A 27102-nucleotide genomic window follows, 5' to 3' on the forward strand; every position below is an offset into this window, starting at 1 on the left:
AGTTGTTTTGTTTGGATACTGATAATATGTATCTTTCCAAGGGTACCATGAAAGCAATAATGCTATCACATATTCACTAGAAAATCTAATGCTATTGTTTTATCAGAATATAATTGCTTTACAATGTTGTCTTAGTTTCTGCTGTACAAGGTGAATCAACTATATGTATACATATATCCCCTCCCTCGAGCCTCTCTCCTCTGCAAAACCCACCATTCCACCCCTATAGGTCATCACAGAGCACCAGAACCTTTGTCTTGTAAGTTTTTGACTTACACAACTAGTTTTCAAGTTGCTTTAGGAATTACAGTATTACTGAAAACATGTTTTTAGAAAGCAAATACTGCTCAGATTTAGTTCATGTTCCCTAGAACACCTGTTTGTTTGTTTTTTTTTCATTTTTGACTTGCCTTTCTTTATATTATTTTATGCCCACTTTAGAAATATTATTCCTGGGACTTCTGTAACTATTGGTGTATGAAGGGTAAGCAGGATTTGGTAGAAAAAAATCCCATTAGATAAGCCCTTTCATCTAACACAGATTCATTCATTGAGTCTTGTGATGGGCCATCACCTAAAAAAATGCGATGGCCCTTTTTTATTCCTACCCTTTGTCTTGGTGACCTTTATAGACACTGGGTTTCAGGAACACCAAGGGTTTCTGAAACATCCTGGCACATACTGGGATTCGATGAGCAGCCATGTCTGAATGAGCAAATAATCCTCGGAGCATAGGGGAAACAGTCCTGGTTCACAGCCTGGAGCAAAGACCAGTGATGAGGAAAGTTTTCTAGTAGAGGCAGACTTGCCAAGGTCTAGTCGACTTGGTGATTTGCACGTGCTGCATTTCGGGCACTCTTGATATCTGGAAATACACAATAAGGGCTGTTGGTTTATCATGACTACAGATAATGTACTGGGGTCATGAGGGCCGCCTCGACCAGAGTTGCTCTCAATAGCTGTTTCTGAAATATGGTACTTTTTAAAATGTGGTACTGCAGATCTAACCTGTTTCTGGGTGGGTCTAGTGGCTTATGATGGGAGACCACAGGGAGGATGAGGTGTGAAAACAAGGGACCCTATTAGGAACTTGACAAAAGCTGTATGCTTGCTTTTTTTTTTTTTTGAATACTGGGTTCCAATGGATTGATGCTACTGGTGTTTGATGTTATTTTTGGAGTAATGGTTAAGATGAGATAAAGAGTCATAAAGACATTTTCTAATTGTGACTATAGCACTCATCAGCTTTTCAGTCTTTGACCAATTACTGCTCTGATTCTCATTTGTCTTCTTTTTATTTATTGTGAAATTCTAGAGCACACACAAATGTATGTGTGTGCATTTATGTGCAGGTATCCTTTAAGGGCAATGATAAAAACACATACTTTGTTATTGGCATATTTGTTACCAAGCCAATAAGTAGAACATGACTGTATCCTGGAAGGTATGAAAAATTCACCAACTTACTCCATTTATAGTCAGTGGACAGTAGGGTTCTTTTTAGTGTATTGAGACATGCTTGTGTATCTCTTGGTAGACATGCTACGGACTTTCTCTAGTTGTATGTATAGTAGGAATTGTTCTAGGGTAGGGTATAAATATTTCAACTTCAGCGTTGAAACAGCCATACATTTTCAAAAAGGTGTACCATTTTACACAAATTATACTATCAGCACTACATGAAAGCAACATTTACGTTTAGTGTAGTAATATTTAAATTGTATTTTTAATCTTAATTTTGTGCTTTCTTGTTGTTTGTTGTTTTGTCAGTAAATCATGTCCAACTCTTCTGCAACCCTGTGGATTGTAGCCTGCCAGGCTCCTCTGTCCATGGGATTTTCCAGGCAAGAATACCAGAGTGGGTTACCATTTCCTTCTCCAGGGGATCTTCCCAGACTAGGGGTTGACTTCGAATCTTCTGCATTGGCAGGCAAGTTTTTTACCACTGAGCCACCAGGGAAGCCCTGTTTTCTTTCTTACATTTTTAAAAATAGCTCTCTCCTTGCCCTTTTTTGGATTTATTTCTTTTTCCATTTTCTCTACTCAAGTTGGGGTTTAATGGTCTTGTTTGTTTTCGTCTGTGGTTACATTATAAATTTCAACTTGCCAAAGTCTAAAATTGATCACTATCCTTACACTCATGAATGAAACAGGGACTTAGAATTTCAGTCATTCATTCCTTCTATGAATTTATATGATATGCATTTAAATTGCTTATATAATCACAAAATATCATAATCATTGTTGCCATCGTAATCTTTTTTGTAATTTTACACAGTGTTTACCCATCTGTTGACTACTTTGTATTCCTTACCTCCTTTATCTCAGTCCTTCCATGTGGGATCATTTTCTGAATGAGAGTCTCTTGGTGGCAAATTGGGTTTTTGTTTTTCTGAATGTTTTATTTATTTGTATACATTCTTGAAAGTTTTTGCTAGATGTAGAAGTTTATGTTCATATCAAGTTATTTTTCTCTAATGACGTTAAGGATCATCCCATAGTTGCTACTGAGAAGTCAGCTATGAGGCATGAGTATTACTTCTTTGAAGGTGGTGTTTCTTTGAGCATATGTAAGGTGACTTGTGTTTGTTCTTTTACCACTTGCCTGTGATGTACTCAGTGTGAGTCTCTTGTTGTCTATCTTGCTTGTGACTTGACTTCTCATCTGTGGTTTAGTATTTTTCATCAATTCTCAGATATTCCTTTCCATAATGTTTCTGTCGCACTTGCCCTCTCCTGTCTTTTTAGAAGTCTGATTAAGCAAGTGCTAGACTTTCTCACTGTATCCTGTATGTCTCTTAATCTCTCTTTTTTATACTTTCCATTTCTTTGCCTCTAGCTAGACTTCTTTCTGGACAATCTTATGATTGTACCATTTCACTAATTCTTTACTTCTGCCTAATTTGCTGTTCTGTCCCTTCATTGAGTCTTTAATTTCAGTTTTTATATTTTTCATTTTTATGAGTTATATTTCTTTTAATTTTTCATTTTAATTTTTATGAGGCTGCAAGGTATTTTATTACTTGAAGGTTTTAAAATATAGTTCTCTAAAGGGCGTATTGCTTAAAAATCACAGTGTTTAATATTTTTTTATTAAAATACGGTTTTATATTCATTTCAGTTTTACAGCATAGTGATTCAATATTTTTACAGATTATACTCCATTAAAAATTGTTACAAGACGTGCTTATCCTTGTAGCTTATCTGTTCTATACACAGTAGTTTGGGTCTGTTCATTTCATACCCTCAATTTGTCCTTCCCCCTTTCCTCTCCACGTTGGTAATCACTAATTTGTTTTCTAGACCTGTTAGTCTATTTCGGTTTTGCATATACATTTATTTGTTCTTTTTTTTTGTCTAAATTGCACTGTAGTTGATTTATAATGTGTTAGTTTCAGGTGTATAGCTAAGTGATTCAGTTATTCACATATCTATATCTGCATCTATATGTCTGTTTCAGATTCTTTTCTAAGTTATTATAAGATTGAATATAGTTCCTTGTGTATTTGGTTCTTTTTCAAGAGTGCTTACTCTTCAGTAAGTTTCGGAGCATCTTACACATACAGATTTTATATGTTTTTCCACCTATTCCAAAGTCTTACATCTTGAGTCTGAGTCTTTTTTTTTCCCCCCTGTGGCTTCTCATTAAGGGAGTCATTTCTTGTGTGTTTAGAGAGTTTTCATGATGATGTCATCTTTGGAATTTTTATCTTCAAGCTTCAGGCCTTCAGATCAAGGATAAGCAAACTATAGCCCATAGGCTGGACCTTGTGCAATATTTTTTAAAGATTTTTAAGATTTTATTGGAAGACAGCCACACCTGTTTGTTCACTCACTGTCTGTTTGCTTCTGTGCTACAACTGCAGAGCTGAGCAGTTGCAACAGTGACCGGATCACCCACAATGCCTAAAATATTTACTCTCTGGCCCTTCACCTGGAATGGTTTGCCTACCTCTGTTCTAGGGTACAGTCAACCTGGCACCACTTTATACTGACTAGCTTGAGACTTACTGAACCGTGTATATAGTGAGAATGTGGCTTGTCAACCCAAATGAGGTCATCTGGTGGTTTTGAATTCTCTGCCTAATGTTTTTGAGATTCGTCCATATTGTTATGTTTATGAGTAATTCTTTTCTTTTAATTGCCAAGTGGTTTTAAATCCTTAGGGGGAAATTATTTTTCCCTTTCACTTAGCACTAAGGTTTGACACAGGCAATTTATTGGGCTGGCATCTAGGAGTGAAGGATGGGTGATTTCTTCTTTCTCCTTACTTAAAAGATGTGGTCCTTTGAGATCCCACCCTTCAGGGAAAGAGTTTCTACTAGACTTCTCACCATGGGCTGGCCTTCAACTTTTTATCTGGTCCCTTAGGTCCTTGTTGTTGTTCAGTCGCTCAGTTGTGTCCGACTCTGTGATCCCGTGGACTGTAGCATGCCAGACTTCCCTGTCCTCTACTATTTCGCAGAGTTTGCTCAAACTAATGTCCACTGAGTCAGTGATGCCATCCAACCATCTCATCCTCTGCCGCCCCTTCTTCTCTTGCCCTCAGTCTTTCCCAGCATCAGGTCTTTTCCAAAGAGACAACTCTTCACATCAGGTGGCCAAAGAATTAAAGCTACAGTTCAGCATCAATCCTTGCAATGAATATTCAGGATTGATTTCCTTTAAAATTGATTGGTTTGATCTCCTTGCTGTCCAAGGGACTCTCAAGAGTCTTCTCCAACATCACAGTTTGAAAGCATTGATTCTTCTGCACTCAGCCTTCTTTATGGTCCCTGAGGCTCTGGAAACCACTGCTCAAGCTTGCTTGGCTCAGCCAACACCCTCAAGATGAAGGCCAATAGCTGGCCTCTCCAGTCCGCTTATCTTCCGAGGTAATGTATCTTCCTCCAGTCTTTGGCGTGAGTACCTTCTTGCTAGTTAATGTGCTGTGCTGTGCTTAGTCGCTCAGTCATATATGACTTTTTTCAACCCCACTGACTGTAGCCCACCAGGCTTCTCTGTCCATGGGGATTCTCCAGGCAAGAATACTGGAGTGGGTTGCCATTGCTAGATAATGGAAGTAGTCAAAACAGTTTTCTTTTATCATATACAAAGAGGATGGGTGCATATTGGTAGAAATAAGAGTTCTAGAAAGCAATAGCTTTCTAAAAAGTTTCTCTGAGTCATTTTAATATAAAGAGCAGAGCGCTTCCTTTAGCATTAGAACTTAATTTACAAATTAAGTACTGTGCTGAAGGTTTTTTGTAAGATGAAGTGATAAACAAGAAGACACGGACCAACACAGGAAAGCTCTGAGATTCTTAACAGTCACATTGCATATGATAACCTAATGGCATGACGGCAGCTGAAAGCAGGTGCAGTGATATTTTCTGAATTTTTGGCTGAATGACAAGGTCTCTGACTGTCTATGGTCTGAGTCAACGTGGGCCGAAGTCCCTTCAAAGCCTTTGATTTCTCTTCACAAGGGTCAAAAATCTCCTTGATGGGTGCCCTCTGCTGTTGTAGGAAGCATACAGCAGTTCTGGCTACTCAATGGTCTCTTGGAAAATATGCCCCCAAACAGCTTTTAAAATAGAATATTTATGCCCTGTCTTGGTGAGCTGAAAAACCGTGAATCCCTTTGAGCTTTAAGCTATGATTAGGGTGTGGGATGCCTGGAAGACAGGGACCAAAAAGTCAGTCTCCTTGCAAGGTGAAATATGATACTACTTTTAAAAATAAGTGAATTTAATTTTTTTGGAGATGCTTTCAAAATTATATCCCTTCACTTAAGATACGTTCTTGCCAGTTATACAAACCAATTGGGAATGATAGCTTTCTTGGGAAAGCCTTCAAATGGCTGTTTCTCTAGCTTTATAAAGTAAAACACATACGTGGTGCCTGCTATGTGTGCCTGGTCCAAGGACACAGCAATGACAAGGAATGACACAGTTACTGGGCTTACAGAAATCCACAGGAGCAGCTGAAAAGCAAAAAATCAAGGCGCATATTTGGACAAAACCATCACAAGGGATTCAATGTGATCTTTAACTTTTTTTTTGTATAAACCTAGGATAGTAAATGCCTATGCATTCTTTAGCGTAACTTTAGGAAGAGTTTACAGAAAATTATACTCTTCTTATAGCTAGAGTATAGCGTCAACTCAATGGAGCTCTGTAACTGGGAGAAGAGAGTGAGCCTAATCTATGGAATGCACGCCTGATAGTCAACATTGCCAAATGGACTGAACATTTGACCTTGGTTAAGACCTGCTTATTATAGCAACCATCTCATACTGGCAACCCTGACGTCTTGTTTAATCGCTCAGTTGTGTCTGACTCTTTTGCAACCCCATAGACTGTAGCCCTCCAGGTTCCTCTGTTCATGGGATTTCCCAGGCAAGAATACTGAAGTGTGTTGTCATTTCCTTCTCAAGGGGATCTTCCTGACCCAGGGACCGAACCCATGTTTCCTGCATTCTATATCTCCCGAGTTACAGGCAGATTCTTTACCACTGGGCCCGATTGTTGCTAAATTGGGCACAAGTGAGAGTTCCAGACTTCTAACTGGAAAGAATTTTCCATGCTGGTTGTTCTCAAGACAGGTTCTGAGGTTGTCCTTGAAGAGCCAGAATTTTTTTAGGATGGGACAGAGGAAGGATTCTGAAACCCTGTCTTACCCAGGAGGTTCTACAGTAATTTGGTTAATGAGTGGAGTGATGAATGAGATGCTGTGGCTTTAACCAATAAATCCCTTGGTTTAATACTTCTCTTTGGGAAATGCTTTTTTGGGTTTTTTTTTCTGAAACAACTAATTTATTATTTACTTAATTATTTATTTTTGGCTGCGCTGGGTCTTTGTCGCTGCCTGTGGGCTTGCTTTCTCCAGTTGTGGTGAGTGGGGGCTACTCTAGCTGCGGTGTGAGGGTTTCTCATTGTGGTGGCTTCTCTTGCTGTGGAGCACAGGCTCAGTAGTTGTGGCGTGTGGCTGCGGCATGTGGGATCTTCCCAGAACAAGGATGGAACCCATGTCTCCTGCATTGGCAGGTGGATTCGTAACCACTGGACCACCAGGGAAGCCCTGGAAAATGCTCTTATTAAACAGTGGTTTTGTTTAGGTATTTAGCACATACTTTAGGTAATACAGATGATGATTCTGACTCTGCTAGTACGGAGGCCCTGTGATGCCCAAGATAGGAATCCACACCACAGGAGTTTCAAATCTGGAAGTGAAAACAAGCATCACGAACCGCAAGAGGAAGTGTCAAGACCGTTGTTGTTGTTTTTTTTTTTTTTTGGCCCAGGCACACAGTGCTGTGGAGTCTGAAGAAGTGGTTAATGCAGGGGATGAGAGGGCATGTGGAAGGGAGGACATTTGAGCCATCTCTGGAGGGTAAGTGCTCTCTGATGAAATGAGGGAAAATGCAGATGAATGGATTCCTCATTCCTTATGTGCACCTAGGTACACCACGCCCTCCCTTCCCCCCGCCCCCCGCCCCCGCCTCAACAAAAACAAAACAAAAGCCTCAGTAGGAGAGGGTTGTTTATAACCATAGAACTGTTTGTCTGTGAAGTGTTTCCTGTTCTTATTTTTAGAGCCATTTACTCTTTCTCTCCTGTTATTAATGCTACCTGAGCCCAAACCATCTTCATCTCTCACCTGGGCTACAGTAAGAATCTTTCATCGGATTAACCTGCTTCTGCTCTTCTCTCAAAAATAGTCTATTTGGTGACTGCGGATCACCAAATAGCATCCTAGTGAATGATTATGATCCTTTAGAATCATAATGGAATCATGTCACTTGCCCATGAAATGAGCCCTGTGGTTCCTTCCTCCATGGACAGCTCCGCCCTCTGTGCAGGTTCTGATACCCTGAGCAGCCTTCCGACCCCCGGTGTGGGGGCCGCCTTACACTGCACCACCTGTGGCCTAAAGACCGGATGGTTCAGGAAAGGGAGAAGCAGAGAAAGGGGAGGTGGGAGAGCCATTCCTATTTTTTGTATTTTGAGGAGGGGACAGCAGGGGCATTGGTTAGTGGTTGCAGAGTGTATCTTTTTTCCAACCTTTACTTTTGATCTTACGTGTTTCTTTAAATTACACATAGATAAGTGTACATATTTAAAGATCCCTGGTGGCTCAGATGGTAAAGAATCTGCCTGCAATGCAGGAGACCTGGGTTTAAGCCTTGGTTCAGGAAGATCCCCTGGAGAAGGAAATGCAACCCACTCTAGTATTCTTGCCCAGAGAATCCCATGGATCGAGGAGCCTAGTAGACTACAGTCCATAGGGTTGCAAAGAGATGGACATGACTAAGCAAGGAGCACTTTAACTTTCACTCTAAATAACAGGGTCATTTTCCTGCATAAATTTTTTTTTTGATGTGGATCGCTTTTAAAGTCTTTATTGAATTAGTTGCAATATTACTTCTGTTTTATGTTTTGCTTTTTTGGCCCCAGGGCATGTGGGAATAGGCTATGCTACCAGAGATCGATGCCTCACCCCCTGCATTGGAAGTCTTAACCACTGGACTGCCAGGGAAGTCCTCTCCTGGATGAATTCTGATTTTGCTTTAACAAACAAGGAATTTCAAAATGTTTTAGGGCTATGTTTTCTTTCGAAAACTGAGATCTGATGGTTGTTTTTATTGTTCAGTTGCTAGGTCATGTCCGACTCTTTGAGACCCCATGGACTGCAGCACGCCAGGCCTCCTGTCCCTCACCATCTCCTGGAGGTCTGGTAGTACTATGAAACAAACTGAGATCTGATATTACTGTGCCGCAGAGGGTAAATGTTATCTTTACTTTTGCTCATATTCTTTCCTGTTGTTGCCATGCTACAGTACTGAGAGCAAGCAACTTCTCCTACCACAGAAGTTGGTACATCCCCTCTAGGCTAGCCAGTTAGAGAAGTTCCTTTGTTCCCAGTGTGAACAGATGACCCAAGAGTGTCAAGAAGAGTCTTTTGAAAGAGCGAAAGGCATATAGGGGAGATAAGTTCTTATTTTTTTCTGAGGTTGCACATGTAGATCTCAAGATCCTGGGGTCATCTTTGCTGCACATGGAGAGCAGCTTGTTGAGAAAGAAGCCAACATAGAGGAAAGTAGACAGAAAAAGTGGGATTCATCCTGATGGTACAGTTTGATAGCCTTCATTCACTCATGCCTGAAGCTAGAAAACCCCATGAATTTTGAGATACAATAATCGATAAACTATTTTCCCCCTACTTAAGCTAGATGGGTTTATATTTAGAGTGAGTTTAAATTTTTGGCTATAGTATGTTGAAAATGAAACAGTCCTAAAACAAATAGCTTTGTAAATACATATGTATAGTTTATATACATATATGTGCACATACACAAGAACTTTCCAGCTAGGAATTTTTTTAACTTTTAAAAATATTTATTTATTTATTTGGCTGTGCTGGGTCTTTGTTGTGGCAGGCAGGGTCTTCAGTTGTGGCATGTGAACGCTTAGTTGAGGCATGTGGGATCTAGTTCCCTGACCAGGGATTGAACTTGAGCCCCTTCCATTGAAGCCTGAAGTCTTAGCCACTTGACTGCCAGGGAAGTCCCAGGAATTCTCTTTTTTCCCTCAACTGAAATCTTTGGAACTCCAAAACATAATACTTTCACTGGATCAGGGATGGGCTTCCAAATGCCCAGAGCCTCATTCACTCAGTCCCCCTTTGCCTCCATCCGTTCTCTCTGGGGCAACGCTGTGAAATCCTGGGGCTCTGCGAGACAAAAATGAAAGCCCGTTTTTGGGCAATGAATGTGCAATGTGTATTTTTTAGGAATTTCCCCTTTAGTTAAGTAGGGCCTAATTTTAGTGGTTTAAATATAAAACAAATACAATAAACCTGTTATTGACTATAGAATTTAAATATCTCCTTCAGGGTACTTTTTGGACAGCATCAATTATCACGCTAATTAAATATTAATGTAATTAAACCTGAGTCCAGCTGAGATAGGTAACTGTGCCATGAGCTCCTGGCACCTTCCTACCTGCTGCAGAGCACCTGTCTGAGGTAGAGAAGCCAGTGTGGGTGTTGCCCCTAGACAAGGCAGACCTCAGAGTCACGGATTCTTTCAGCAGCTGCAGAGCACAGAATCTTAGTTCAAGGTCAGGGCAGACAGCCAGCCAGTCTGAGCCTGTCCTGAGCAGTACAAAGTTATCACACACTCACAGGAGCTAGAGGGAGATTTTTCAGAAGTCTCCCTCTCCCTTTAGCAGTGAGCTGGAGAAAAAGAGCACTTGAGACCCCAGTACCTCTTGTGATGAATCTATACCCGACTCCAGCCATCTCCTGAGGGAAGTCCCCATATTCAGCAGAACACACACACATTGTCTAATGCTGCAGAATGATAGGTTTTGATATAGGGCACACCACTCTGCCTGCAATGTGGGAGACCAGGGTTCGATCCCTGGATCAGGAAGATCCTCTGGAGAAGGGAATGGCAACCCACTCCAGTATTCTTGCTTGGAGAACCCCATGGACAGAGGATCGTGGCAGGCTGTAGTCCATGGGGTTGCAAAGAGTCAGACATGACTGAGTGACTAACGCACTTCATTTTCACACACACTTTCACCCACACCATTTTAGATGTTTCTGACATCTAAACATAAAAGGGATAATTGAACAGATTCTCAAAGGGGTTTAATAATAAAATACTGGGAATTAGAGGTTCCACTGTAGTTACACTTTAACGGGGGCCATGAGAAGGCTGGTGTCAGTGCTTTTCTTCTGTGAACAACCCTCTATTATTAGGAGAGAATGCTTTTGTTGTTGTTTAGTTGTGTCTGACTCTTTTCGACTCCTTCGACTGTAGCCCATCAGGTCCTCTGTCCCTGGAATTTCCCAGGCAAGAACACTAGAGTGTGTTGCCATTTCCTTCTCCAGGGGAGCTTCCCTACCCAGGGATAGAACCTAGGTCTCTTGCATCTCCTGCATTGACAGGCAGGTTCTTTACCACTAGCGCCACCTGGGAAGTCCAGGAGAGAATGCTGCATTGCAGAACAACTCTCAGAATCTCAGAATGAGTAAACCATGGCAACCTTCTATAAAGCAACATAAGAAGTAACCAATTTTCTCTCCTTATGACTCTGTATGACAGTCTCTAGGTCCATCCATGTCTCTGCAAATGGCACAGTTTCATTCCTTTTTATGGCTGAGTAATATTCCATTTTATATTTGTACTACATCTTTATCCATTCCTCGGATGGACATTTAAGTTGCTTTTATGTCCTGGCTATTGTAAATAGTGCTGCAATGAACATTGGGATACACGTATCTTTTCAAATTATGGTTTTCTCCAGATATATGTGCTCAAGAGTGGGATTGTTGGGTCATATGGTAGCTCCATTTTTGTTTTTTTAGGAACTTCCGTACTGTTCTTCTTAGTGGCTGTGAGATAATATTACAGTTTTGATTTGCATTTCTTTAGTAATTATTGATGTTGAGTACCTTTTCATGTGCCTCTTGGCCATCTGTATGTCTTCTTTGGAGAAATGTCTATTTAGGTCTTCCATTCATTTTTTTGGATTGTGTTGTTTGCTTTTTTTTTTTTATATTGAGCTGCATGAGCTGTATCGTATATTAATGCATATATGTGGAATCTAGAAAAATGGTACAGATGAAACTATTTGCAAAGCAGAAATAAAGACACAGGCATAGAGAACAACTGTATGGACACCAAGGAGGGGAAGAGGAGTGGGTTGAACTGGAGCCTGGATTGACATATATGCACTATTATGTATAAATGGATACAAGAACCTGCTGTATGGCACAGGAAACTCTACTCAATACTCTATGGTGACCTAAATAGGAAGGGAATCCAAAAAAAGAGGGGCCAAATATACACGCATGGCTGATTCACTTTGCTGTACAGCAGACACTAACACAGCATTGTAAAAAAATATACTCCAATAAAATTTTTTAAAACAGAAGTAACCCATTTTCTCATTGTAATCTGGGAATCCCAGTCTGTATTAAAGAAAAACATTTTGGCTTTTCCTTTGACCCTGTTTTCTTTTGCTCTTTTCTTTTCTTCTATTTATAGTGTGACCCCTTCAACACTCAGTCTGGCTTTGGTCGCCTGTGTTCAGTTCATTTAGCTTTGCTATTTTTAGCACATCATTGAGGTAGTTTTGGATCAAAATCATGTGCTTTGGCAGCACAAGTCATTCAGCTAACAAAGGCGTAGTAATCACTGAAGTGAAGCCAAGTCAGAATTTTTTTTTTTAAGAGTAGTATTTTCCAAGTGGTTATGTGAATTCTAGTGAGATTTGCTTTGGAGCAAGAAGTATTTATTTCCCAGGACTGATCTCATTTCCTTCTAAAGTGGTCTCATCAAATAATTGCTTGCATCCTTAGAAGAAAATCCAGTTTCACAGACACAAGCCAAAGTCTGTGACCAAAAGTTCAACTTCATGTTCTACTTAGAAAGTAAATAATGTCAATTAGCACCTTTAAAAAAAAATAATGGGAAATTGCTATATTATCAAAAGGTTTTACATTTCTTCCTTCTCTCGACTCCTAATAAATTCCAATTCAGGAGATTTTATTCTGCTGTTGTTATATTTACAGATGAAGTTGAGAGAGTGGATCTTCTAGTGGCAGTTCAAAATACTTTGTGGATTAACCACCTGTCCTGTATCTATAGCCCAACGTTCTGAACAAAAGCTTAGAGACAGTGATTCATTCATTCACTCAGTGATCACTGAAATAGAACCTTTTCTGACAACCTTTTGATTGGGCAGAAAAAAACGTTAATTTTTCGCTTTGATTGTTGTCTCACCCTTTTGTCTGTGGGTGTGGCCATGGGGCAGGAATTAAGTCTGCCTACAGATCTTCCTCCAGTCTTGGGCTACATGTCTCAGCCCCTCATTGTGGTGGTTGCGGGGGCAAGGCGTGGCCAACATTGGTGCGTCCAGCTTTTGAGCATGGCTTGTGAGACTGGCTTCTAGTGCTCCTTGTGGAGGGGCCAGAGGTGGTCCCTGCCATGTTGGCAGATTTGTTAGTGGCCAGTGGAAGTTACTGGGCTTCCCAGGTGGCTCAGTGGTAAAGAATCCACCTGCAAAGCAGGAGATGTGGGTTTGATCCCTGGGTCGGGAAGGTTATCTGGAGAAGGCGATGGCAGCCCACTCCAGTGTTCTTGCCTGGAGAATCCCCATGGACAGAGGAGCCTGGTGGGCTACAGTCCATGGGGTCACAGAGTCAGACAAGACTTAGTGACTACACAGCAGCGGCAGCAGTGGGAGCAGTTGGCATTTGAAGACTCTTGAGGTCAAATAGGGTTGAAGGAGACTGTGTTTCTCTGTTTATCCCCTGGTGTTGGATTTCCCATTAAAGCTGCTAGATTCATGCAATTTCCTGGAAGAGAAAGGAACTTGACCTGTAGCTGCTTCAATAGGTGGATCTGTCTGAGCCACACAGCCAAGCATGTGGTCACTGCTTCTCTTACTTTTTAAAAAAGTGTTTCATTGACTTTTTTATTGTTACTTAATTTTTTTTTTTTTTTTGCCATGCTGCGAGGCTTGCACGTGAGGCTTGCTTGGTATGTGGAGTCTTAGTTCCCTGACTTGGGATCAAACCTGCACCCCTGCAGTGGAAGTGTCACGTCCTAATCACTGCTCGGCCAGGGCAGTCTCCTTGCTGACTCTTTTGAGTTGTGAAAGTAGGTGTCATTGCTACTGTGTGTTCTGTATACCAGGGACCCTGACCCTAGGATGTAAGAATTATTATCCTCATTTTTCAGGTGATCAGGAGTGAAGCCCACAGAGGCTAGGAGGCTACCTAAGGCCCCACAGTTTTTGAGATGGAGTCACAGCTAGTATACATTTAAGATATTTCTTTGTAAATATTTTACTGCTATATTTTTCAAAATGGCTGCCACTCCTTATCACTTGTTTTCCTTAATTCTAATTCTTTGCCTCAGCATTCTAATTGCTTTTCTGATTCATGATACTGTATGTCTTCTGGTTCTTCTCTCTCACCTTTGTCTCCCCATCAACCTGTCTGGCAATCTCTGAACCTTTACCCTGCCCTGCCCTATACACGAAATTGGAATCTTCCTTTGGGCTCACACCTTTCTTCTTTTCTGTCATCACCATTCAGGCAGCGTTCAGACCTGTTCACTCCGTTGCTAGACTGTAATAGTCTTGGAACCAAAACTCTCCAAATCCAAAGCCACCATTAGATTCAGCTTCCTAAAATACCCTTTCGTCCTGTCCTGGTTCCTTACTTAATGCCAAACAAAGGTCAGTTCCTTAGCCTGGAATTCTAGGCTCCCCACAGTATGGTTCCAAACTAATAAAATTGTTATTTGTTTATTTAGATTTATTTATGTACTAATTTTTTTGAGGACGCCCGAGGTGGCTCAGGTAAAGAATCTGCCTGCCAGTGCAGGAGACATAAGAGACATGGGTGCGATTCCTGGGACGGGAAGACCGCTTGGAGGAGGAATAGGCTACCCATTTATTTTTGGCTCTGCTGGGTCTTTGTTGCTGTATGAGGGCTTTTTTCTAGTTATGGCAAGGGGGGCTACTCTCTAGTTGCAGTAGGCAGGCTTCTCTTTACTGTGGCTTCTCTTGTTGTTATTTAATTTTTAATTTTTATTTTTAGAGCATGGGTTCTAGGACACATGGGCTCAGTAGTTGGGGTGCACAGGCTTAGCTGCCCGCAGCATGTGGCATCTTCCCTGCCCAGTGATGGAACCCGTGTCCCCTGCATCGGCAGGCAGATTTTTAATCACTGGACTACCAGGGAAGGTCCAGCATCAATTTTTAAAAATCTATAAAATGGGCATAAAGTTGTTACTGAAATAATATATTTAAACACTTATTAAATTATAAAATATTCTGCTTATGTGAGGTGTTAATAGTATCTTCACAGAAAACTCTAAGATGTAAATAGGGAAGGAATTATTCTTCGTTTTAGAGGGGAGTAAATGAAAACAGATCGGTAACAGGGTTTGTGGTCACTGTGAATTAGTGTTGAGGGCAGGACTCAAATTTCTGATTTACTGTCTAACACCCTTCCATGATGTCACATCCAGTGTTCAGAGGAGTGGAAGGTGTACAAACCAGAGGAGGTAGTAGGAAGATGTATTTTTTTAAACCATGAGCAGATGAATGCAGTGATTTCAGAGCTGTCCCTGTGGAGTTGAACCTAAGGCATCTCTCTGCAGAGGCTGTATATTTGGTTGTCAGTACGTTGAAAAGAAACATAGCTACATTTTAGATATGTTTTAGTTAAATTAAAAGATGGACGAGTATTTATTTTAAGGTGATGATTGAGATACCTTCCCCATGTGTAATGGAATTTTCTTTTTTGGCAATGCTGAAGACAGTTCATTTAGCTGCATATGTCGTCGGTGAAATTTCCCACATGCTTACACGAAACATTTGTCTTCTCCAGATGGCCTGTGTAAAGCCCAGTTGTTCTTCCAAATAAATTTATAGTTATGACAACTGTGGTATCTCTCTAGACTAGATGAGAGTTTTTTTCTTGGAAAAGGAAATGGTCTCTTTCCATTCAAACATGGAAAGTGGGCACCCAATTGTATTAAAGCTGAAACTTGATGGGGTCTGAATTAGAGAGGTTAGTAGGTTAGGGGTCCTGCTTTTATTCCCTCTCCATCCTTCAAATCTGTGTGGTCTTAAGCTCCCTCCATAAAAGAACCCCAAACATAAAAAGATCTCCAGAAAAGGGTCCACAGATTTTTTTTGTCAGTAATACCTTCCTTTCTTTGTTAAAAATTCAAACATTTATTATTCAACAGTTAATATGTAAGAAAGAATGTCTGCACCACATACATAATTAAGAAACTTAATAAGTTGAACATGGAACCACCAATCTGCTTCTGAGCCAGGACATGGTTAATGCTATTCAATTGATCTGTGGTTCATTTCCTTCCTCCTTCTTCCCTTCCCACTATGAACCACATTGTGCTTTCCAAAATTTTCATGAGCTGACTATATTTATAATAAGTTTTGAAAACTTTTTAGGAGAATATGCAATATGACTTCAGATGTATATTTATCAATACAGTAATTCTTCACTTCGTGCTGAGGGCTTTCAATCTATGGTCTTCTTTGAAATTCACAACAGTTCTATGAACTAACTTGGATGGAAATTTTATACTTTTGCAGGTAGAGAAAAGAGGCTCACCCAGGACTCATAACTGATGAGTAGGTATCAGACTTGAGGTTAGAACTAGAGCCTTCAGACCCCAAGTCCTGTGATCTTTGCTCATAACGACATTGCACATGAATGAGTAGCTGCTACCGAGTAGATTTCCAAGGAGAAATCCATCTTCCTGATGGATTATTCCTGATGGATTATATCTTCCTGATAGAAATTATCACTGCAGGTCACAGTAGTAGACCACAGGAACTTGTATTGTTAGCAGATTCAGAGACTCAGGGCCATGTAGGGTACCTTATTTTTCCTTGTTTTCTCAGTCCTCGGCATGGTATCTGAAACACAGTAGGCCCAGGTTAGAAGCCTGGGTTCTGGCGTCCAACATCATGGCATTGCAAATTGGCTCTTCATTCAGTAGCTATGTGACATTGAGCAGATAAATTAACCTCTGTAAGCCCCAGCTACTCCCTTGTAAAATGAGTTTAATCATACCAATTCTCAGGAGTGCTGAGAGGAGTAAATGAGACAATGACTATGTAGTGACAGCAGAGGGATTGCCAGGGAGCAAGCACTGAATAGATTGTAGCTAAAAATAAAAAAAAGAGTGTCTGTTTCCATGTCCTTGGGCGAATCATTTGATTCCATCTGTTCCCCGCTTTCCAAAGCTTCAGAGCCTTATGTGTGCAGGGAGGGGGTTAGACAAAGATGAATTCTCAGGTCTTTCGAGCTCTGACTTTCAGTGAAGCTAAATACAGTTCCCAAGACTTCTGCTGTGTTAGTTTATTATTTGACTTTCGAAAACCATATCCAAATGCCTTTGTTGTTTGTACTTCCAAGTCCTCACGTGACACACAGACTAGTGTGACAAGATAGAACTGCAAAATAATAACCAATGCTTTTCTTTTCTGCAATTTTCTTGTTGCTCCATAGGCTACTGCTAGCATTCACTGCTTTGGCCCTAGAAAGTGTAAAAATTGAGTTTTATGTGATTAAAAAAAATGCATAGCAGCATTCATTATTATATTGAAAATCAGGCTTCCTATTGGAAAAGTCAAACTTTTGAAAGAAAAAAGGAGGCCTTAAGCATTGAGTTACCTTTCTAACTGTGGTCTGGAAAGCATGCGCAATGGTGCGGTAGTAGCTTCCCATCAGACAGGCATTAAAGTCTAAGTCTAATGTTAGAATCCAAGTTTCAGACAGAACATGACCGAGACTTTGATGCTGTTGAGTGTCTGAGATGAGCCTTCTGCACTGAACCATGTAGTGGAGGTGGAGGATGAGAAAGGAGAGACATTTTTAATTCATCTGGGAGATGTCAGAGAGGAGAGGACCTGCCTCTTATTTCCCACGTGAGCTTTAAGGCAACAAGCCTTGGAAGTCCTTCTGTTCCAGGACCCATACTAAGATGGCACAGCTGAAGAAGAGCGGAATGGTGTGGCGTGTGTAGGCACAGTCTCCTCCCACGGCTCACCTACAGGCGCCAGTGAAGTTGCACAGAGCAAGTTACCAGAACGGGTGGGGAATTGATTGGAGAAGCCTTGGAGTGTGGTTGAGGAGGACCCATGATGACTTGCGTGGGGGTGGTGGCCAGAGGAAAGGACGGAGGCACCAGACACTTCTGCATGCAGAGGGAACTGAGGTCTGTGAAGCGAGGAAGGATAGGATGAATCGTGTAAGCAACAAAACCAGCCTGAGAGGAGACCACTGGAGAATGGCCGGCGGACTGTATTCCTGTGGATGGTAGGCCAATAGACTACCCTGCTTAGTCTGGGAGACAGGTGGACACAGTTACCAGGCATGCCGGCTGCTGTGTGTTTTACTAGATTAGATTCAAAGTGTCATTTTTGTTTTTTTTCTTTTTTGCCCCACCACGTAGCATGTGGGATCTTAGGTCCCGGACCAGGTACCAAACCTGCAGTGGAAGGGTGAAGTCTTAACCATTGGATCTCCAGGGAGGTCCCCCAAGGTGCTATGGAAACCTAGCCACACGTTTCAGAGCTCCCTGGGAACAGACCCCCATATCACTTGCTACTTAATATTAAACTGTAATATTAAAATATTCAATTATTTTTAGTCTGTAACTTTTCTTCTTGGGATTTGAGTTATCTGGTTTGTTCTGCCGTTTAAAAAAAAAACAAAAACCAAACCACCATCTCCTCTCCCTAAACCACCACTGGTCATCAGGCTTCTGAAACTGAAGAAGGAGGAGTGAATAAAGAGGGAGTTAAAGCCCTGAAATGGGGAAATAGTTCAGAAATAATACTTTCTTAGCAATAAAAATACTATCTTATTTTTCTGTGCATGTAAGCAGCTTTGCATACACCCCCTCGATTGATCCATGTAAATTACGCTGTTACAGATGAGGAAGAAGAGACTCAGATTTCTAGACTGAAGCTCTTTCTGCTGCCATTATGATCAGAAACACAGTGCCTAGAGGTGTGTGCCTGTGTGTATTGTGCCTGTGTTGGAGGTGGGGGAGAAGGTGTGGGGACTGAAGGCAGATTTTTCTAGAGGAAAATGTCAAAACAGCCCAATCACTCAACAAAGCCATGATGAATGAAGGGATAAAGTGATTTGCTTCAACAAGTCATGAGGATCTGGCTTTAGATATATGGATAATGGCCCTTTTAATTCCCATTTTCCTTATGATATCATCACGTACTGTTTGTCAAAATGTTCTTGGAGGAAAACACCAGAGCTCAGAGATCAGGCCAATTATTGTGGAGACTCTTTTGAAAGAATATTATGCTTCCCTCTGCTCAAGGGTACATGGCACATCGTAGGACCCAGAGGAATCTACACTAGGTTTACAGGCTCTAAGGGACATATGGACTCTTCTGTGTCTTTTCCTTTTTTTTTGAGTAGCAGAAGCATCCCCCTTGACTGGGTTCTTAGTGGGCCTGTCAATCAAGATGCCCCTCCTTGGGCCAAGGGTTGATCACATGATCCACTCTAGGCCAATCAGATTCCCTCTCTGAAATTGGAGTCTGGACTGAAATGTTCAGGTGGACTGAGGTGATTCACTTTGAGGGAGACAACTTGAAGAGAATCTGGTTGTTATTTCCTGCTACCGAGATCTTCTGTTTCCTCCTTGGGGCCTGATACTTCTCTATTTCTTTTGACTTGATAAGTTACCACATGCCCTTCTAATTTACTGCTTTTAGTTTAAGTCACCCAGAGTTAATTTTGGTTGCTTCAGTCTAAATATCTCTAACAGGACTTTCCTGGTGGTCCAGTGGTTAAGGCTCTGTACTTCCAATGTCGGGGGCAGAAGTTAGTTCCTGCCTGTGTCGTAGAGCAAGAAAAAAAGGAGGGGAAAAACTCAGGCTTCCTTCATTGCACAGCATAATAAAAAAAAACTCTAGGAAGTACAGCGGTAGTACAGTGTTGCTCAGTATTTTCTTTGTTGTGGGCAGTCTTCATATTCTATGCAAATACTTTGTATATTTGCTAACTTGTGGAGAAAAAGCCCTTTTCAGGCAGAAGACAAGCTGGAGCCAGGTTAAACAGTTAATAAAAGTGTGGGAAATCTGAGCTCACCAGGAAACAGTGGGTTCAAGAAGAGAAAAGGTAGTTATAAAGATGTCTATTGGTTAAGAACCCTGTGTAGGCACTGTTTACAATATCCAGGACATGGAAGGAACCTAGATGTCCATTGGCAGATCAATGGATAAGACAGCTGTGGTTCATATACACAATGGAATATTACTCAGCTATTAAAAATGCATTTGAATTAGTACTACTGAGGTGGATGAAACTGGAGCCTATTATACAGAGTGAAGTAAGTCAGAAAGAAAAACACCAATACAGTATATTAACGCATATATATTGAATTTAGAAAGATGGTAACGATGACCCTATATGTGAGACATCAAAAGAGACACAGATGTAAAGAACAGACTTTTGGACTCTGTGGGAGAAGGCGAGGGTGGGATGATTTGAGAGAATAGCATTGAAACATGTATATTATCATATGTGAAATAGATCACCAGTCCAGGTTCGATGCATGAGACAGGGTGCTCAGGGCTGGTGCACTGGGATGACCCTGAGGGATGGGATGGGGAAGGAGGTGGGAGGGGGGTTCAGGATGGAGAACAGATGTACACCCGTGGCCGATTCATGTCAATGTATGGCAAAAACCACTACAATATTGTAAAGTAATTAGCCTCCAATTAAAATTAATTAATTAATTAAAAAAAAAGAACCCTGTGTAGGGTTGGAGATCAGGTCAGGTTTGATCCATCTATGGCCAAGAGAGTTTAGGGAGAACTCTTGTTGGGACAAGAATAGATCAGAACTTCTTAGTTAGCCTCTTCCTTGGGCAGCGTGTGTGCTGGAAACAAGTTGGACGCCAGTGACTGGCATAGATCCTAGGCTCCCTGAGTTAGACTGTTCTCCCAGCCTGAACTGGACTGGACCCTGGAACTGTCCTGTGAACCTGCCATTGTTTATCAGGACATAGATCTTGTCCTGATAAATAATTGCACCTGTTTTATAGTCACTCTCTGCCTTCAGGAAATTGTCTCAGATTTGTGACACTCATTTGTTTACTCATTCAGTAAATATTTATTGAATGCCAGTCCCTAATATTGATGCTAAGTACCTAGTGGTACGGAATAGATACAGTTCCTTTCTCAAGGGGATAGTAACTATAGAGACGGGGAGAATGATATTAAGCATATGCTGCTGCTGCTGCTGCTAAGTCGCTTCAGTCGTGTCTGACTCTGTGCGACCCCATAGACAGCAGCCCACTAAGCTCCTCTGTCTCTAGGATTCTCCAGGCAAGAACACTGGAGTGGGTTGCCATTTCCTTCTCCAATGCATGAAAGTGAAAAGTGAAAGTGAAGTCACTCAGTCGGGCCTGACTCTTAGCGACCCCATGGACTGCAGCCTACCAGGCTCCTCCGTCCATGGGATTTTCCAGGCAAGAGTACTGGAGTGGGGTGCCACTGCCTTCTCCGATTAAGCATATAATTACAAATTGTACCATGTGCTAAGCAGGAATATTGCAAATTGTGATCAGGATGTAACATGTGATGGTGTTTTACTATCAAAGGAAGGGCTATGGAGAGAGACTTTTCCCTGTAAAGAGGGTTCACTAACTTTCATTCTGATGGTAAGATCTTTGCATTTTATCCAAGAGGCTTGGTGCGATACATTCTGTAAGATACAGTATATTTTTGTGTTGGTTTTATGTGTAGTAGGTTGTAACTGAAAACTGAAGGCAAAGCTTTAAGAAGACCTCTTGGGCCAATGATGTGTGTGTGTTCAGTTGCTCCATTGTGTCCAACTCTTTGTGACCCCATGGATTGTAGTCCTGCCAGGCTCCTCTGTCCATGGGATTTCTGAGGCAAGAATACTGGAGTGGGTTGCCATTTCCTTCTCCAAGGGATCCTTCCAATCCAGGGATCAAACCCGAGTCTCTTGGGTCTCCTGCACTGCAGATGGATTCTTTACCACTGTGCCACCTGAAAGCCCGTTGGGCCATTTGGTGGGCATTGAATCTGATTTAGAGACAGGGACATAAACTTGTGACTCTAAGTTTCAACAGGGAAAGTGATTTAAAACTCATTAAAGTTGTGTTTGGCTGTGAAGAAAGAACAGATAATGAGGCTAATTTCATGGGTGCATCATAGGAGTTAGGAGATCTCAGCTGTCATATGACATGTTGATATGACTAAATAAAAAATTATTTATTTTTAATTGAAGGATAATTGCTTTACAATACTGTGTTGGTTTCTGCCATACATTAATATGAATCAGCCATAGGTATATATATATCCCCTCCCTCATGAACTTCCCTCCCACCTTCCACCTCATCCCACCCCTCTAGGTTGTCACGGAGCTTTGGTTTAAACTCCCCGGGTCATACAGTAAATTCCCACTGGCTGTCTATTTTACATATGGTAATGTAGATGTCTTCATGCTACCCCCTCCGTTCGTCCCACCCTCTCCTTCCCTTTCCCCCACTGTGTCCACAAGTCTGCTCTCTGTGTCTGCATCTCTGCTGCTGCCCTGCAAATAGGTGATATAACTTAATTTCCCAAACACATTGTAGGTGCATCTGTTATCCTGAAAGAAATGACCAAACCTTACCTTTTCACATTTGTTCAACACGTTAGTGATTTGACCATCACCTGAAGACCGTCGTTAAGGGCAGGATACTCTGTGAGGTACACTGTGACTACCAGAATGTATATGGAATCATCTAGAATGAAGCAATTTTGCTATCAGTAAGAATCTATGTGGTGCATATGCATGAAAGTGAAAAGTGAAAGTGAAGTCACCCAGTTGTGTCCGACTCTTAGCGACCCCACAGACTGCAGCCTACCAGGCTCCTCTGTCCATGGGATTTTCCAGGTGAGAGTACTGGAGTAGGTTGCCATTGCCTTCTCCAAAATAAGATCTTAGACTTTGGCAATCATCCTGAGTGGCTGAGAAGTCTTTGGAAGAATGCTTTAGGTGCCATCTTGTGGTTGGAATTATGAATGCATTGAATTCAACTCATCTTCAAGTTTCCAGAAAGACTGTTTAAAAAGTTTATGAGGTTCCCATCAGCTATTTATTTGGTGCTCTATGATGACTTAGATCGGAGAAGGCGATGGCACCCCACTCCAGTACTGTTGCCTGGAAAATCCCAGGGATGGTGGGGCCTGGTGGCTGCCGTCTATGGGGTTGCACAGAGTCAGACATGACTGAAGAGACTTAGCAGCAGCAGCAGCAAATGACTTCGATGGGTGGGGTGGGGGTAGTTGAGAGGGAGGTCCAAGAGAGAGGGGATATATGTATGCATATAGCTGACTTACTTCATTGTACAGCAGAAACTAACACAACATTGTAAAGCAATTATATTAAAAAAAACAAAGAAAAAAGATAAAGGTTTATGAGGACTTCTGGGCTGTTCAGACTTAAAACCTCACCCCATAGAACTAGTGTCTTAAAAGGAGTTTACACTATTTGGCTATGACAAAGCCTTGGTCTAGTAATCGGTTCTCTTTCTGTGTCAGTTGATAGACACCTGTTTCAAACTGTCTCAAAGAAGAAAGGTGTTACCTTGCAGAACTGGAGAAGCAGCTGCAGGAGCCAAGGCCTTGGGGGCTAATTCCATGTCCTGTTGTCACCAGGACCTGCCCTTCTGTTTCTCATTTCTGTTTGGTTTTATCCCCTCTTGCTTCCAGGAAGAATGCTGCTAGAAGTCCAGATTTCAAATCATTTCTGCGTTGTGACTCAGGTTCAGATAGAAGAATCTTGAAGGAAGGACTTGGGCCCGATTTGGGTCCCATGCCAAGCCTGGTACCAATCATGCCATAAGGGGAAGGGGGCACCCTGAACAGCCAGCTAGAGTCTGTTATCACGCCCCATGGTTGGGGGTGGAGGAGAAGGCACCTTAGCAACATGAACATGTTACCATAGTGACGGAACCTGTGGGAATGCTTATAGGCAAATGAGCAAACAAAAGGCACGACCCGACCCATTACAACTGCACTACTTGGACCCCAGCACACATCCAAACCCTTCCTCGGATCTGAAAGGGCCCAAATACTTTATCCCGAGTACATGCAACAACATAAGCTTACCCCCTCTTTAAGCAGAGGCAACTCAAAGATGCACTGAGCTGACAAATTCAACACCAACAGTTTCAGGATTTCTAGACGATGTACATTCCTCTTAGGTCCAGATAGAGTGTCCAATCTTGGCCCAACAATCTGTTTCCATTAAGGGAAAAAAAAAAAAAAAAACAAAAAAACTCAACCACAAAGTCAGTTCACTTGAGTTGATCTATTTTGGGTGCCCTTAACTTATCTTTGAAAATTTCCTAAAGAAAAAAAATCCTCTGAAAAACATGTGAGTAAGTCAGACACTTCAGAGACATTCAATCACGTATTCAAATAAACAGTTATTTGAAACTCTCCTGTTTGTCAGTTATTTTAGTTCCTGGGAATATGTCCCTGGTTTCTCTGAACTTAAAAATCTGGAAAATAATTACAATACTAAGCAGTAAGGGACTGTAGAAGGAATCGCATATATGTTTAACTTGTAGCATTTTTCAGAATTCTGTATATTTCACAAGTGGTCTTTATGGAAAATTAAGACCGCTGAAATAAGAGAATCTCATTGATACAGAGAATAAGGACAAACATCAATAGAACCTCACAGAGTTAGCCATATTACTGGGAATAATTTCAAGTGAAAGAGACTTGGCAATGGTTTGCCTATTTTCTTCTTTTGAATTTTTCTAGTCTTTTGTTCCAAACAGAGTTTGTGCACTTGAGGACTGATTAATCATGAAACAATGTTGAATCAATTTACATTATTCATTAATTAGTTTCAGAGCTCATTATCTTGTTGGTGTTTCTAATATAAAGCAAATTGAATGATTTATTTTAAGACCTACAGTTAGCTTAATGATTAGAGAAGAAGGATAGAGTAGTGCTTAAGAGCATGGGTTTTGGCACTGTATTGATTAAGATTTGAATCCTAGCTCCACTCTTATTAATTGCCTGACTTTCAGCACCTTTTTTAACCAAAGTCTCCGTTTTCTGATCTGAGTGATGGGAGCAATAGCAGTACTTACCTTATGAGATTATTGTGAGGGTTTGATAAACGTATAACAGAATTAGTAACTAGTGCTTCCCTGGCTCAGAAAGTTAAGGATCTGCCTGTAATGCAGGAGACCTGGGTTCGATCCCTGGGTTGGGAAGATCCCCTGGAGAAGGGCATGGCAACCCACTCCAGTATTCTTGCCTGGAGAATCCCCATGGACAGAGGAGCCTGGCAGGCTACAGTCCACGGGGTCGCAAAGAGTTGGACATGACTGAGCAGCTAAGCACAGCACAGCACAGCACACACCTTCTTTACTGATTGAGGGTTGCTTTGGGGGTGTTAACTCCCTGACACCTTTAGCTGGGACCATTTTGTACCCAGTGGAAATCTTTAGTTGGGGAGATGCAGGTGTAGTCCTTGGTATAGAAAAGCATCAGTATGGCTAGAACTCTCTGTTGAGGCTATGAGTGACTGAGTGTGGGTGGGGGGATATGAGTGGGGTACCAGAAATGTGTGCTAGAAACTTTCCCATGAATCCCTCTTAGCTATGTTAGGTGCCCTCATTCTGTGGTTCCACGGACTCTTTTTTTCTTTAAACTTTTAATTTTATATTGGAGTATAGCCAGTTAACGAAGATGTGATAGTTTCAGGTGAACAGCAAAGGGACTCGGCCATCCATACACGTGTATCCATTCTCCCCCAAACTCCACTCCCATCCAGGCTGCCACATCACACTGAGCAGAGTTCCACGTGCCGTACAGTAGGTCCTTATTGGTTATCCATCTTAAACATAGCAGTGTGTACAAGTCAATCCCAAACTCCCTAACTATCCCTTCCTCCCATTCTTCTCCCCTGGAGGCCGTAGATTCCTTCTCGAAGTCTCCACAGATTCTTGTTTCCTCCCTTATAAAACCTACCGCATTGTACACATTGTCTATTCTTTCTCCTGGGCTATCTCATTTCTACGTGGGCAGGGACAAGATCCACGTTGTTCACTGTGGTGTCTCCAAGCCTAGGTGATTAGTAAATATTTGTTGACTGCATGTTCTGATCAGGAATAAATAAATGTTCATGGCAAAAAAAACTATATGAATATTAATAAAGCAAGTTTTTGTACTTTGTATTTCTACACATAGGATAGTACTGCTGAACTCTTTCAACACAAAGACATGAATGCTTGGTTTGAATCCATCTGATCTGGGGTCAGACTTGAAGGAAACTTGTCTTTTACAATTTTATGGTCCATGGAAAAAGTAGAGATCAGATATTTCTCTCTCTTAAACAAATATGGTAAGCAGGGAGTAGCTTCCATGAAGGTAAGATGGAATAAAAATGTTATTGTTTGAAGTCTTTTAAAAAATTTATTTATTTTTAATTGGAGGATAATTGCTTTTCAATGTTGAATTAGTTTCTGCTGTACAATGAAGTGAATCAGCTATATGTATACATATATCCCCTCCCCCTTGAGCCTCCCTCCCACTCCGCATCTCACACATCTAGGTCATCACAGCACTGAGCTGAGTCCGTGCTATACAGCAGCTTCCCGCTAGCTGTCTATTTTATTATAGTGTATATTGGTTCTGTTTGTGAAGTGACTTGTCAAAGTTTCCCAAAGGGAGTGTGCATGCAGGTTCAGTTACTCAGTCATGTCTGATTCTTCGCAACCCCACAGACTATAGCCCGCCAGGCTCCTCTGTCCATGGGCTTTTTCCAGCCGGAATACTGGAGTGGGTTGCTGCTTCGTCCTCCCGGGGATCGATTAAACCCGAATCTCCAGCGTCTCCGGCATCAGCAGGAGGATTCTTTACCACCGAGTCACCTGGGAATCTCATTCCCAAAGCGAGAGAGTTCAGCAATTTTGGACAAATTTCAAGACTGAGAATACAGTGGCGAAATGTGACAATTCTGCCAGTAGGTGGCGTGTTTCACGAAGCAATCGAGGTGGTTTTATTTTGCGTTTGGACTGTGTTTGAGTTCACATTAATCTCAAAATGAATTGGATTAGTTTCTGAAGGATTGATAAGATTTTAGCATCAGGCAAGCAATAACGGGAGAAAAATCAGTCACCCTCTTCCACAAGTAAAAAATTCAGAGGGAGATACAATCTTTGCAGTTCGTACAACTGCAGTCAGTAGTATGGGGAAGAAGAAATACATGAAAATGATGGTATGTACAAGTCTATCCCAAACTCCCTAACTATTCTGTCCCCATATCCTTCCCCTGGACATGTACACACTGCTCTATTTAAAATGAGTAACCAGTAAGGACCTTGTATAGCACAGGGAACTCTGCTCAGTGCTATGTGGCAGCCTGGATGAGAGAGGCATGTAAGGGAGAATAGATACATGTACATGTATGGCAGAATCCCTTCTCTGTTCACCAGAAACTATCACAACATTGTTAATCGGCTATACTCAGTACAAAATGAAAAAA

General features: G+C 41.5%; 1 long non-coding RNA gene across 1 annotated transcript; it reads right to left on the reverse strand.

Moving 5' to 3' along the window:
- Positions 1–555: 555 nt before the first annotated feature.
- LOC112447117 (uncharacterized) lies at positions 556–23683 on the reverse strand. The gene is made up of 2 exons (XR_003035209.2): positions 23179–23683; positions 556–865 (listed from the first exon to the last, which is right to left on the reverse strand). It is a non-coding gene; the product is annotated as an uncharacterized lncRNA (long non-coding RNA).
- Between the last annotated feature and the right edge of the window lie 3419 nt (positions 23684–27102).

This window comes from Bos taurus, chromosome 6 (assembly GCF_002263795.3).
Source record: "Bos taurus isolate L1 Dominette 01449 registration number 42190680 breed Hereford chromosome 6, ARS-UCD2.0, whole genome shotgun sequence".
Lineage (NCBI taxonomy): Eukaryota > Metazoa > Chordata > Mammalia > Artiodactyla > Bovidae > Bos > Bos taurus.